At 34.7% G+C, this 9532-nt stretch overlaps 1 pseudogene; it reads right to left on the bottom strand.

The window, feature by feature from the left end:
• Positions 1 to 3013: 3013 nt before the first annotated feature.
• Positions 3014 to 9532, bottom strand: part of LOC106838373 (sodium/hydrogen exchanger 2-like) — a 71850-nt pseudogene continuing 65331 nt past the window's right edge.

Genomic DNA, 9532 nt, shown 5'->3' with positions numbered 1-9532 from the left:
ACATCATGTTCGCCACCAAAAGTCTAGTTTTTATCCATCATGGTACAAATAACTCCCTTTACCCTTTTTGCCCTCGCCCATTCCCTTCCCTTCTAGTAACCACCAATCTGTTCTCTGTATATATGTGTTTCTTTAATTTGTCTTCCACATACGAGTGAAATCATACGGTATTTGTCTTTCTCCATCTGACGCAAAGTAACACATTTTAAACTGAAGGGTGAGGAAGTTTTTCAAGGATGTGACACCTAAGCTAAGATCTGAAAGATGAGTAGACAGTAACTACATGAAGGGGAAAGAAGCATTCCAGGCTGAGGAAGAAATATCATTGATAAGGTCCCTAAGGTAGGAGAAGGCCTGGCACATTAGAGAAACTGAAAACCCTGTGTGGTTGGGCTGTAGATTGTAGTGAAATCATATTATTGTTAAGACTAGAGAGATAGGCTGGAGTTAGATAATGCAAAGCTTTTCAAGCTGGGTTAACTATTTTTTTACTTTTTTCCAAGATTAATGAAATGGCCTGACCAGATTCATGCTTTACAAAGATCACTTTAGCTGTAGTGTGAAAGAAGTGTAGAAAATGAGCCTTAATGGATATGAGAAGAATGTTTAGGAGAGCATTTTAGCATTCGAAGTAAGAGTTGGTAAGAGCTTAGACAAAGATGTTGGCAGAGGAGATATAGAGAAACGGATGTGGTGAACAAGTAGACATGAAGGGAGAGCAGTGTGATGAGAGGGAGGTATAAAACATGATGATAAGATTTCATGCTTGAGCAAAAGCGGTAGAGGATATTAATACTCAGCTAAAAGTAGAAATCAGATTAACAGGAAAAATTAAAAGTTAAATTTCAGACATAAAAAGCTTAAGATTCCTGTAAGATATCTAAGTGAGGATATCAAGAAAACAGTTGACTATATGTTCTAGAATTCAAAGGAGATATTTAGACTGGAGATCTAAATTTGTAAGTCATATGTGTAGAGTCAGTAAATGAAGCTGTATGTAGGTATGGATGAGATCATCAGGGAAAGAGTAAAGAATGAGAAGAGAAAGGGGCCCAGAGGAATCTTTGAGGAAGTCAGATATTTAGTGATGTAACAATGAGAGTAAGCCTACAAAAGAGACAGAGAAAGAGGAATCAGGAGGTAAGAGGAAAATCAGAAAGTGAGTTGTCACAAAACACAAGAAACAGAATATTTCAAGAAGGTGGGAGTTTAACTCAAGTGAAATCCTGCTGAAAGCTCAAGTGAAATGAGGATGGAAAATGCCCATTAGTAACCTTAACAAGAGAGGTGAGAACAACAAAGGCTATGAGGTCAAGGGAAAGTATACTTTAGTTTAATTGTATTGTGTTTTAAACAGGAGTAACTTAAGCCTGTTTAAAGCTGATGGGAAAGATCAAGGATCTAGCTGAGAAGAAGAGTGTGAATATATGTGAGAGAAAACAAATGATTGATAATGCAAGACAAGAAAAGAATAGATTTAAAAAGAACAAAATCGTCCTATTTTCAACAACATGGATGGACCTTGAGGGAAATGTCAAGTGAAATAAGCCTGATAGAGAAGAACAATCTCTGTATGACTCCACTTATATGAGAAATTTTAAAATGTAGACAAAGAGAACAGATTAGTGGCTACCAGGGGAAAGGTGGGGTGGGGGGTGGGCACAAAGGGTGAAGGGGTGCACCTACAACACGACTGACAAACAATAATGTACAACTGAAATTTCACAAGATTGTAACTTATCATTAACTCAATAAAAAATTTTTTAAAAAAGAAAAGAATAGGTTGCAGAGCATAACTTGAGATAGGAGCTCCTAGCTCTGTTGTAAGAAGAAGAAAGGATAGGAGCAGATGCGGGTATGTTGGAAATTTGAAGGAGTTCCCGTGGATGGCTACTGTAAGCCAAGTTGCTCTTTGGAGATTTCCCTTTTTTTGGGTTATAGGAATTTTAGGACTGAATGGAATCTGAGATGATAAGGTAGTTCTCAGTCATTCTTAAAATATGGGGAGGGGGAATTTTTGGTTGTCACAATGACTGTCACTTACTACTGGCATTTAGTGGGCAGGGATCAGGGATGCCAAAGAATAAAGAATTGTTCTAACAAAAAGCTAATAGTGATCACATTAAGAAACCCCTCATTTTAGAGATAAGAAACCTGAAAACAAGTTAAAAGACTCTTAATGTCAATAAAGTAAGTTTTAAAGATGAATAACTCTTTAGCTCAGATTGCATAATTCTAAATCGCTCTTCTATTATATTGCAACATCAATTCACGAATGAGAAATCACATTTGAAGTTCCAAAAATTTTCCTAAAGTAGAGTAAAGTAGTTAAACTAGTTAGAAGTCAAAATGATTAAAATAAAACATCTTCATATATGCACAAGTCTTAAATTTTTGAGTGTCCTCTGTGGGATGAGAGAGGTTAGCAGTTTAAATCGTCTTCTTAGATTTTTGTGCTGAGAGGTAGCCCCGCTATGTTTTTTGATGTGGTTATCTCATTGCCTGATCTTCTGGAAAAATGAACATATTGCCAGTGCTACTAGCAATAATATGAGATAAAATCAAATGTGTCAGAAGTCTCATATTTAACCTTTAAAATAAATTATGCTGATTAGGTAATAAGCTTAAAGAAGTCAAAAATCAGTGTGTACTTTGCTTACTGCTGTATTCCAAGCATTCTGAATGCTACCTGGCATATAGTAGTCATTCAATAAACATTTGTTGGCTACATCAACAACATTAATGTAAGTAATATGAGTGAGAAAGTGAAATAATAAATGTGAAAGCACTTTGCACAGTGTTATGCAAATGCGTGGTCTAGTTAAAACTGAAAATTAGACTATGGAGAGCACTGATTTGCCACTATGTCTGATAAAGATTGAGTATTAATCTTACAATCTGTCTTTTAGATCACAGTCACATAGGATCGTTTGAATTACAGTTATGTTTATAAGAGCAGAGGATAGGAAAAAACCTGTATAAACAGCTCTTATCTAGCAGATTATTGCTATTTCTACCAGATCTGGTCCACAAGCTCGGATTTTTCCCTTGGGTAGACACTCTGAATTTAAAGCAATGAGAATGATAGGGATAACGAATTCCACATATTCACTATTAGAGAAATTTGCCTAGTTATGTCATTTTGAGAGTCTGAATTTATATTTATTCTTAAATCCTTAATTAAACAGATTGACTACATAGTCTAAATTCACTTAACACCTGATTCTACCTGCCTGGACCTGACATAACAGTACCCTAAATTGGAAATATAGTAATTGGAATATTAGTTTTGTAGACTTCGAATGCATGCATATTTAAAAATACCATTAAATGATCTAACAGCAAGGCTGAATGATGTTTGTTTGTTCATCTTCTATAGACAGAGAGAAGAGAAAGCAAGAGTGAAACTAAAATGGTAAAGTAAGGAGGAGAGAAGATGGATAGTTAGAAATTGTCCAAAATATTAAGTTTTCTTTTGGTTTTTTAAACCAAACTATGGTTGAATGAAAACTAAAAGAGGAGTGGAGATTTGTCCTAGAGTTTACATGTGGGAACAAGGGCTTTAAGAAAGAAAGCTATCAACCAAAGTCAAAAACCTGAGGTGGAATATGGAAAAAAATGGCTGTAAACAAACAATAAAACCTACTGCTTTCAAGCGAGCTTTCACACTACTTTGTCATTTTCAAAAGACTTCGAAAATGCATTCCCATAAAGTTGCCATTTTCACCTTATTTCATAAATGTGGAAAGAAGCAGATAATAATTTCCATTAACGTTAAAGTTGAAACTTAAAAGAAATTCAGAGATGTCCTAGCTCTTCATCAGCTCTTTGGCACTTTTAAATGACAGAAATGCCTTATTGTGGCCCTGATTTCTTTAACACACCAAAAGAGCATGTTTCCACAGAGATTCTTTACCAATTTGGAACTATGCAATTTTTTGTAAATGCATCTGAATTACCAAAAGTCAGGGGATCATCCTACTTACACGGTTTCCATATGTAATTTTGTGTAATTCTTGCTTTTTAGGCGACATTTGAGTTGTGAGCTCCCACTAAATTTATTCTGACATTTGAAAAATTATGATACAATGCTTTCATGGGATAGAACTACATCCTTTTAACAGTGCTTATCACAAGCAAAAAGCTTCCCAGTGTGAGCGGGTCTGCCTAATGACCTGGTCTTTTTTAAAAGGGTGACTCCATATTTGCATTTTTAAACCCATCCACACTACTCTCCATCCTCACTTACCTTAATTCATTCCACTCAGTCTACTAGGGATAGATCAAAATTAATGCTTCTAAAAGAAAGATGTCAAACCAACCAGACTCGGTGACATCTCCCCATTTAGCTCAGTTTATGTATTTTGTACTATTATACTCTGTCAATTTGAAGAAGTAAAATACAGTCAAGAGACAAAATTTTATGCCGTGTGGCTGAATCTCTGTAGTAACTAGCATATCTGGTTAAATGAAGTATTGAATAAATCAAGGCCGCGGTTTAAAAAAAAAAACATGGCCTTGACTTCAAAGATTTATATATGTTCATAATTCATATCCATACTCCAAATTAACTTTTATTTACTATTTATTCATTTATTTCTTTTTTTCACAGATGCTTATTGCACATTTCATTGGAGCAAATATTATACTAGACTCTGATTACATAGTGGTGAATAAACCATACATATTTCCTGCATTTATGGGACTAATAACATAGTAGAGGAGACAAACATCACACAAGTGGAAAAGAAAATAACTAAATGATTAATAGATGGATCCATAGAAAGTTAAATAGAAAGACAGGTAAATAATAGGTAGATGGATATAGTAATACATTCTATGAAAGTGTTAAAAACAAGACAATAAACCCCAAATGGGAATGCTTATGCTACACCCCACATCAGCAGAGACTTAATTACAGTTTCAGCTCTCCCAAAAACGGAATCTTAAACCGGTCAATCAAGAAGAGCCTAATCAGGGCCCGCCCCCGTGGCCTAGTGGTTAAGTTCAGCACATTCCACATCGGCAGCCCAGCCTGGTTCCCAGGACAGACCTACATCACTCTGTTAGTGGCCATGCTGTGCTGGCCCACATACTAAAAACTAGAGGAATATTGGGACAGATGTTAGCTCAGGGTGAATCGTCCGCAGAAAAAAGAAAAAAAAAAGAATCACCTGATCAGCACTAGTTAGGTAATCTGTCAGATAGACCCGTGCCATCCTCTTGCAATAACTGTGCAGTAGGAAACCTTGCAATAACCAGTGTGCTTTTTTGCCTAGTCACTTCTTTGTTCTTGCTCCCCTCTGCCTGTAAAAGTCTTTCATTTTGTATAGCTCCTTGGAGCCCCTTTCTATCTGCTAGATTGGATACTGCCTGGTTCATGAATCATTGAATAAAGCCAATAATATCTCTAAAATTTATTCAATTGAATTTTGTGTTGTAAAATAAAACCAATCAGCTATCTGAAATTGACTCAGTCGAGCTTTGTTTTTTAACAAAGGAAAAAATCCACGGTGAAATGATACAGAACAACAAAGGAGTGGGAATCCATGTAAATAGAGCGCTCTCAGAAGGCTTCTCTGAGGAGGTTGTATATCTGCTGAGAATTAAAAGATAAGAGGAAGCCAGACATGCAAGCAACTTAGAAGATGGTGTTTTAGGGAGAGGAAATAACATGTTTGAAAGCCCCAAGATAAGAAAAAGTTTGTCACATTTGAAGAAGTTAAACAGGCTGTTAAAACACAGTGGACAAGAAAGAGAATGGCCCCAAAACATGAGGTTTCAAAAGTACAAGTGAACCATATTTGTTGCAGCTTATAACCATGCTAAGTTTCTGGGATTTTACTAAAAGTTCAGAAACAAGCAATAGAAGTATTTTTGGAAGGTAAGTAGCAAAGTTTGTCCTTTTAAAAAATTGGTTTTGGTCCTGTGGGAATAATAGATTGAAGGAGGAAAGGAAAATAGGGAAAATTTTAAGGCAGTTCAAGAAACAGATGATAGTACCTTAGACTAAGAGGATGGCAATAGGAATAGAGAATAGCATAGAGATTCCACAAGGAGACACATACAAGAAAGTTCATGGCAACAACATTTGTAAAAGCAAAAAAGAAAAGAGAAAAAAAATCAATTGAAATGACAGTGCATAAATAAATTGGTGTATAACCATAAAATACAATATTGCAGAGCAGTGAAAATAAGGGGCTACTACTCACAACTATATGAATAAATATTACTAATATAATGTTATCAGGCAACATTCCAAAAGGCTGCATGCAAAATATAAACATACACACACACACATCCACTTTTATAAAGTTAAAAAAAATTTAAACAAATCAATATATTATTTATGTGCATGTGTCTATGTGGGTAATATGTTATTTCAAAAACTACTTTTTAAAAGGCAAGAGAATGGTAAAAAATACATTCAGGATATCAGTTACCTGAGAGAGGGAGAGGCAAGGAAACAGGATGGGCGTGCATTGCATAGGTTATTGTTAACTTTCCCTTTCTCAGGTTGAGTGCTGGATTCACAGTTATTAGAAGTGTAAAATCAATCAATCAATCAATAACATGTATGGGCCAATGATTCTAGTGTGTTGTGAATCAAAACATATTAATACAATTCATTGTATCTGGTAACGTCTTTCTAAAAATCAAATACATGGTTTGAAGATACATTTTGGAGTTAGAAACACAAGGTTTGATGTGAGGGATTTAAAAAGGAAATAATCAAAGATGTATCCTATATTTCTTGCTTTAGTAACTGGGTAGATGTCAGTGCCATTGACTAAGATGGAAGGAGAAGAACAGATGAGGATAAGATTTGTCCTTTGTGAACATATTGGCTGTGAAGTTCCTGTGAGACATACAAGTGGAATTATGAAGTAATAGTTGAATATACACAGCTAGACTTCAGAGTAGATATCTGGACTAGAGGTAAACATTTGGAAGTCATCAGATTTGTATTGCCTTTGAAGCCATGAGAATAAATATAATCACCTAATGAAAAAAATGTAGTGAGAACAGAATATTCAGGACCTAATTCTGGAGAACTCTCACATTTAGAGGCTTAATAAAGGAGGATCAGCTTGCAAAGAAGACTATGAAATGTCCAGAAAGGCAGAAGTACTAGGAGGGTATGATGTCAAGAAAAGCAGAAAAGAAAGTATTGCTAGAAAGAGAGAGCAGTCTACTGTATGAAACTCTGCTGACAAGTTTCATAATATTAGGACAAAAGAATTCAACCTAACTTGGCAATATGGAGGCCCGCAGAGCCTTTGGCAAGATCAATTTTGATGGGACAGTGAGGACAGAATCCAAATTGTAGTTAAGTGGAATTGACAGGTGGAGACAGTATGTGAAAAGTCTCTTAAGTGCCCTTGGTCATAATAATAGTAACAAACATAAAGTGCTTTTAAACTTATATTTCTATTTGATCTTTATAACAAAACAACCCTGAAAGATTGGTCCTGTACCCTAGTTCTACAAAAAAGGATACCGAGTAATCAGTAACATGTTCGAGATTAGAAATCTCATTAGGAATAAAGTTGTGATTAGCACCCAGGTATTGTGATTTTAACTCCAATCCTTTTTTCCCCTCAAGAAGACAGGGGAAAATGGCCAAGTGACTACAGAGCATTTCCACTATATCACAGAAAAAAATTTATAAGACATGTTCTACTGATGGTGGACCAGGCACTAATCTTCCTGAAGCACATCACAGCAACTTTACTAATCGCCGATAAGTAGAATGTAATATTGTAATTTTATACTTTTCTTCCCAATGGGTTTTAATTCATATACAAAAAGAACATTGCTGCAAATATTCTAACCACTAGATGGTGCTGGAATGACATGAGAAGTTCTCTACTGCACACTCTCTCTTCAATTGCAACAACTCCCCAAACACCTAACTTCACCCAAACTCTCCAGTCAGAGTCTTAAATAGATTACAGCATTATTTGAAACAATGGGAAATGTAAATGTCAAATGATGAAGTCTCTAGGAGTAATATGCATTTGAATACTTGGGAGAAATGTAAAATTAAAGGACAATATGAGTGTTATTGATAAATTATCAGAGATATTAAGAATTCTAAAAGATATAGGAATTGGAAGTTAATTCTTTAAAATTACTTTGCATTTTGAAGTAAAATTTTGCTACCTGACACATATATTAAAGTGAAGGTCAGCTTAGATGAAAACATAATTTGATTTTGGGCTGATTTAATACAATTAATGAATTTTTAAATGAGAAGACAATAAAGTAGACTCAGTCATTTACAAAACAAAGAAAATATATTTAAAACTTAAGAAATCATCTCACCCATTTAAAAGAAATAATTATTTTGTTTAAAGGGAAGTCTGCCAAATTCATATATTCTTGCTTATATTATCCCACCGCGCACACACACACACACACAAATATCCAAAATCATTATCCTAGTTTAAAAAATTTGGCCAAAATTTGAACAACTATCTCATTTAGTTACTGAATAGGTTTTTAGACATTTTTTCCAAGATTCTTTTGGCCAGCTTTATAGAACTGAAGTGTAGTGAATTAGCAATTAGAGAGAAACGGTGATATGTACAGGCCAAAGAAATAATTCAAGAGAAAAATTAGAATGAAATTCTTAAAGCATTTTCTTTCCTCTTCTGCTCTGAACCTCAACCTTATCTCTCCAAGTCACTAAAATGCAGTATTTGTTGTAAAGCTATTGGTGTCAACCACTTAAATAAATGACGCATTCTCCTATTCCCGTATTGATTTAAAAATAAACCCCATCTCAGCTTTTGTATATGTCCTGTTTGAGTTATGGTAGAAATTATTTCACATGCTATAATTGTCTCTCCTAAATATAAACTACCTCAGTTCAAGATCCTGAAAAAGAATATTGGCCCATTTATTTGCATCTAAGTAGAAGATTTCAAATTGTACTACTTTAATAGATTTTTACCTGCACAATAACAGTAACAAGAATAACAACTATGATTGCTGCAATAAAGAGCTTCTTTCTGGAAAACTCTGGCAGCAGAAAAACAAGGGAGAAACAGATTGTTCCCCTCAATCCTCCATAGGCTATAATAACTTGGTCTTTTCTCATGACTATTCATATGACATTTGTTCACAAGGAAAGTCAGCACAAGAACTCCCACATTTTCCAGTAAGAAGAGTAGTTTAGTAATTAATCAACAGAAAGAAAAAGTTACAAATGCGTTATAATAAATTAGTGTTAAACTACATTGGAATTCTAAGGATTTGTGATGAATAATTTAAAAGCCTAAACTAAACTATTAAAATGGGTACTTCCTAAAATTACTTTGAGAGACTTGTCTTTAAGCAGTTGATTTTGTTTTGGTTTTTCCTTTTGATTCTTCTCAGTTTTTTAGAATGAAAGCAGTACAGCTCCTTTCCTTAGGCCCATGTGTATTATCTGGGATATTCTGCAAATGCAGTCTCTACAATCAGTATATAATACTTCTCTTCAGTCTTATACATACTACAGAGCTGACCCAAGCTAACGAACTAA

The sequence above is a fragment of the Equus asinus genome, chromosome X (assembly GCF_041296235.1).
Source record: "Equus asinus isolate D_3611 breed Donkey chromosome X, EquAss-T2T_v2, whole genome shotgun sequence".
NCBI classification, from domain to species: domain Eukaryota; kingdom Metazoa; phylum Chordata; class Mammalia; order Perissodactyla; family Equidae; genus Equus; species Equus asinus.
Note: the sequence above shows the minus strand (reverse complement) of the source record. Positions and strands in the feature narration are given on the sequence as shown.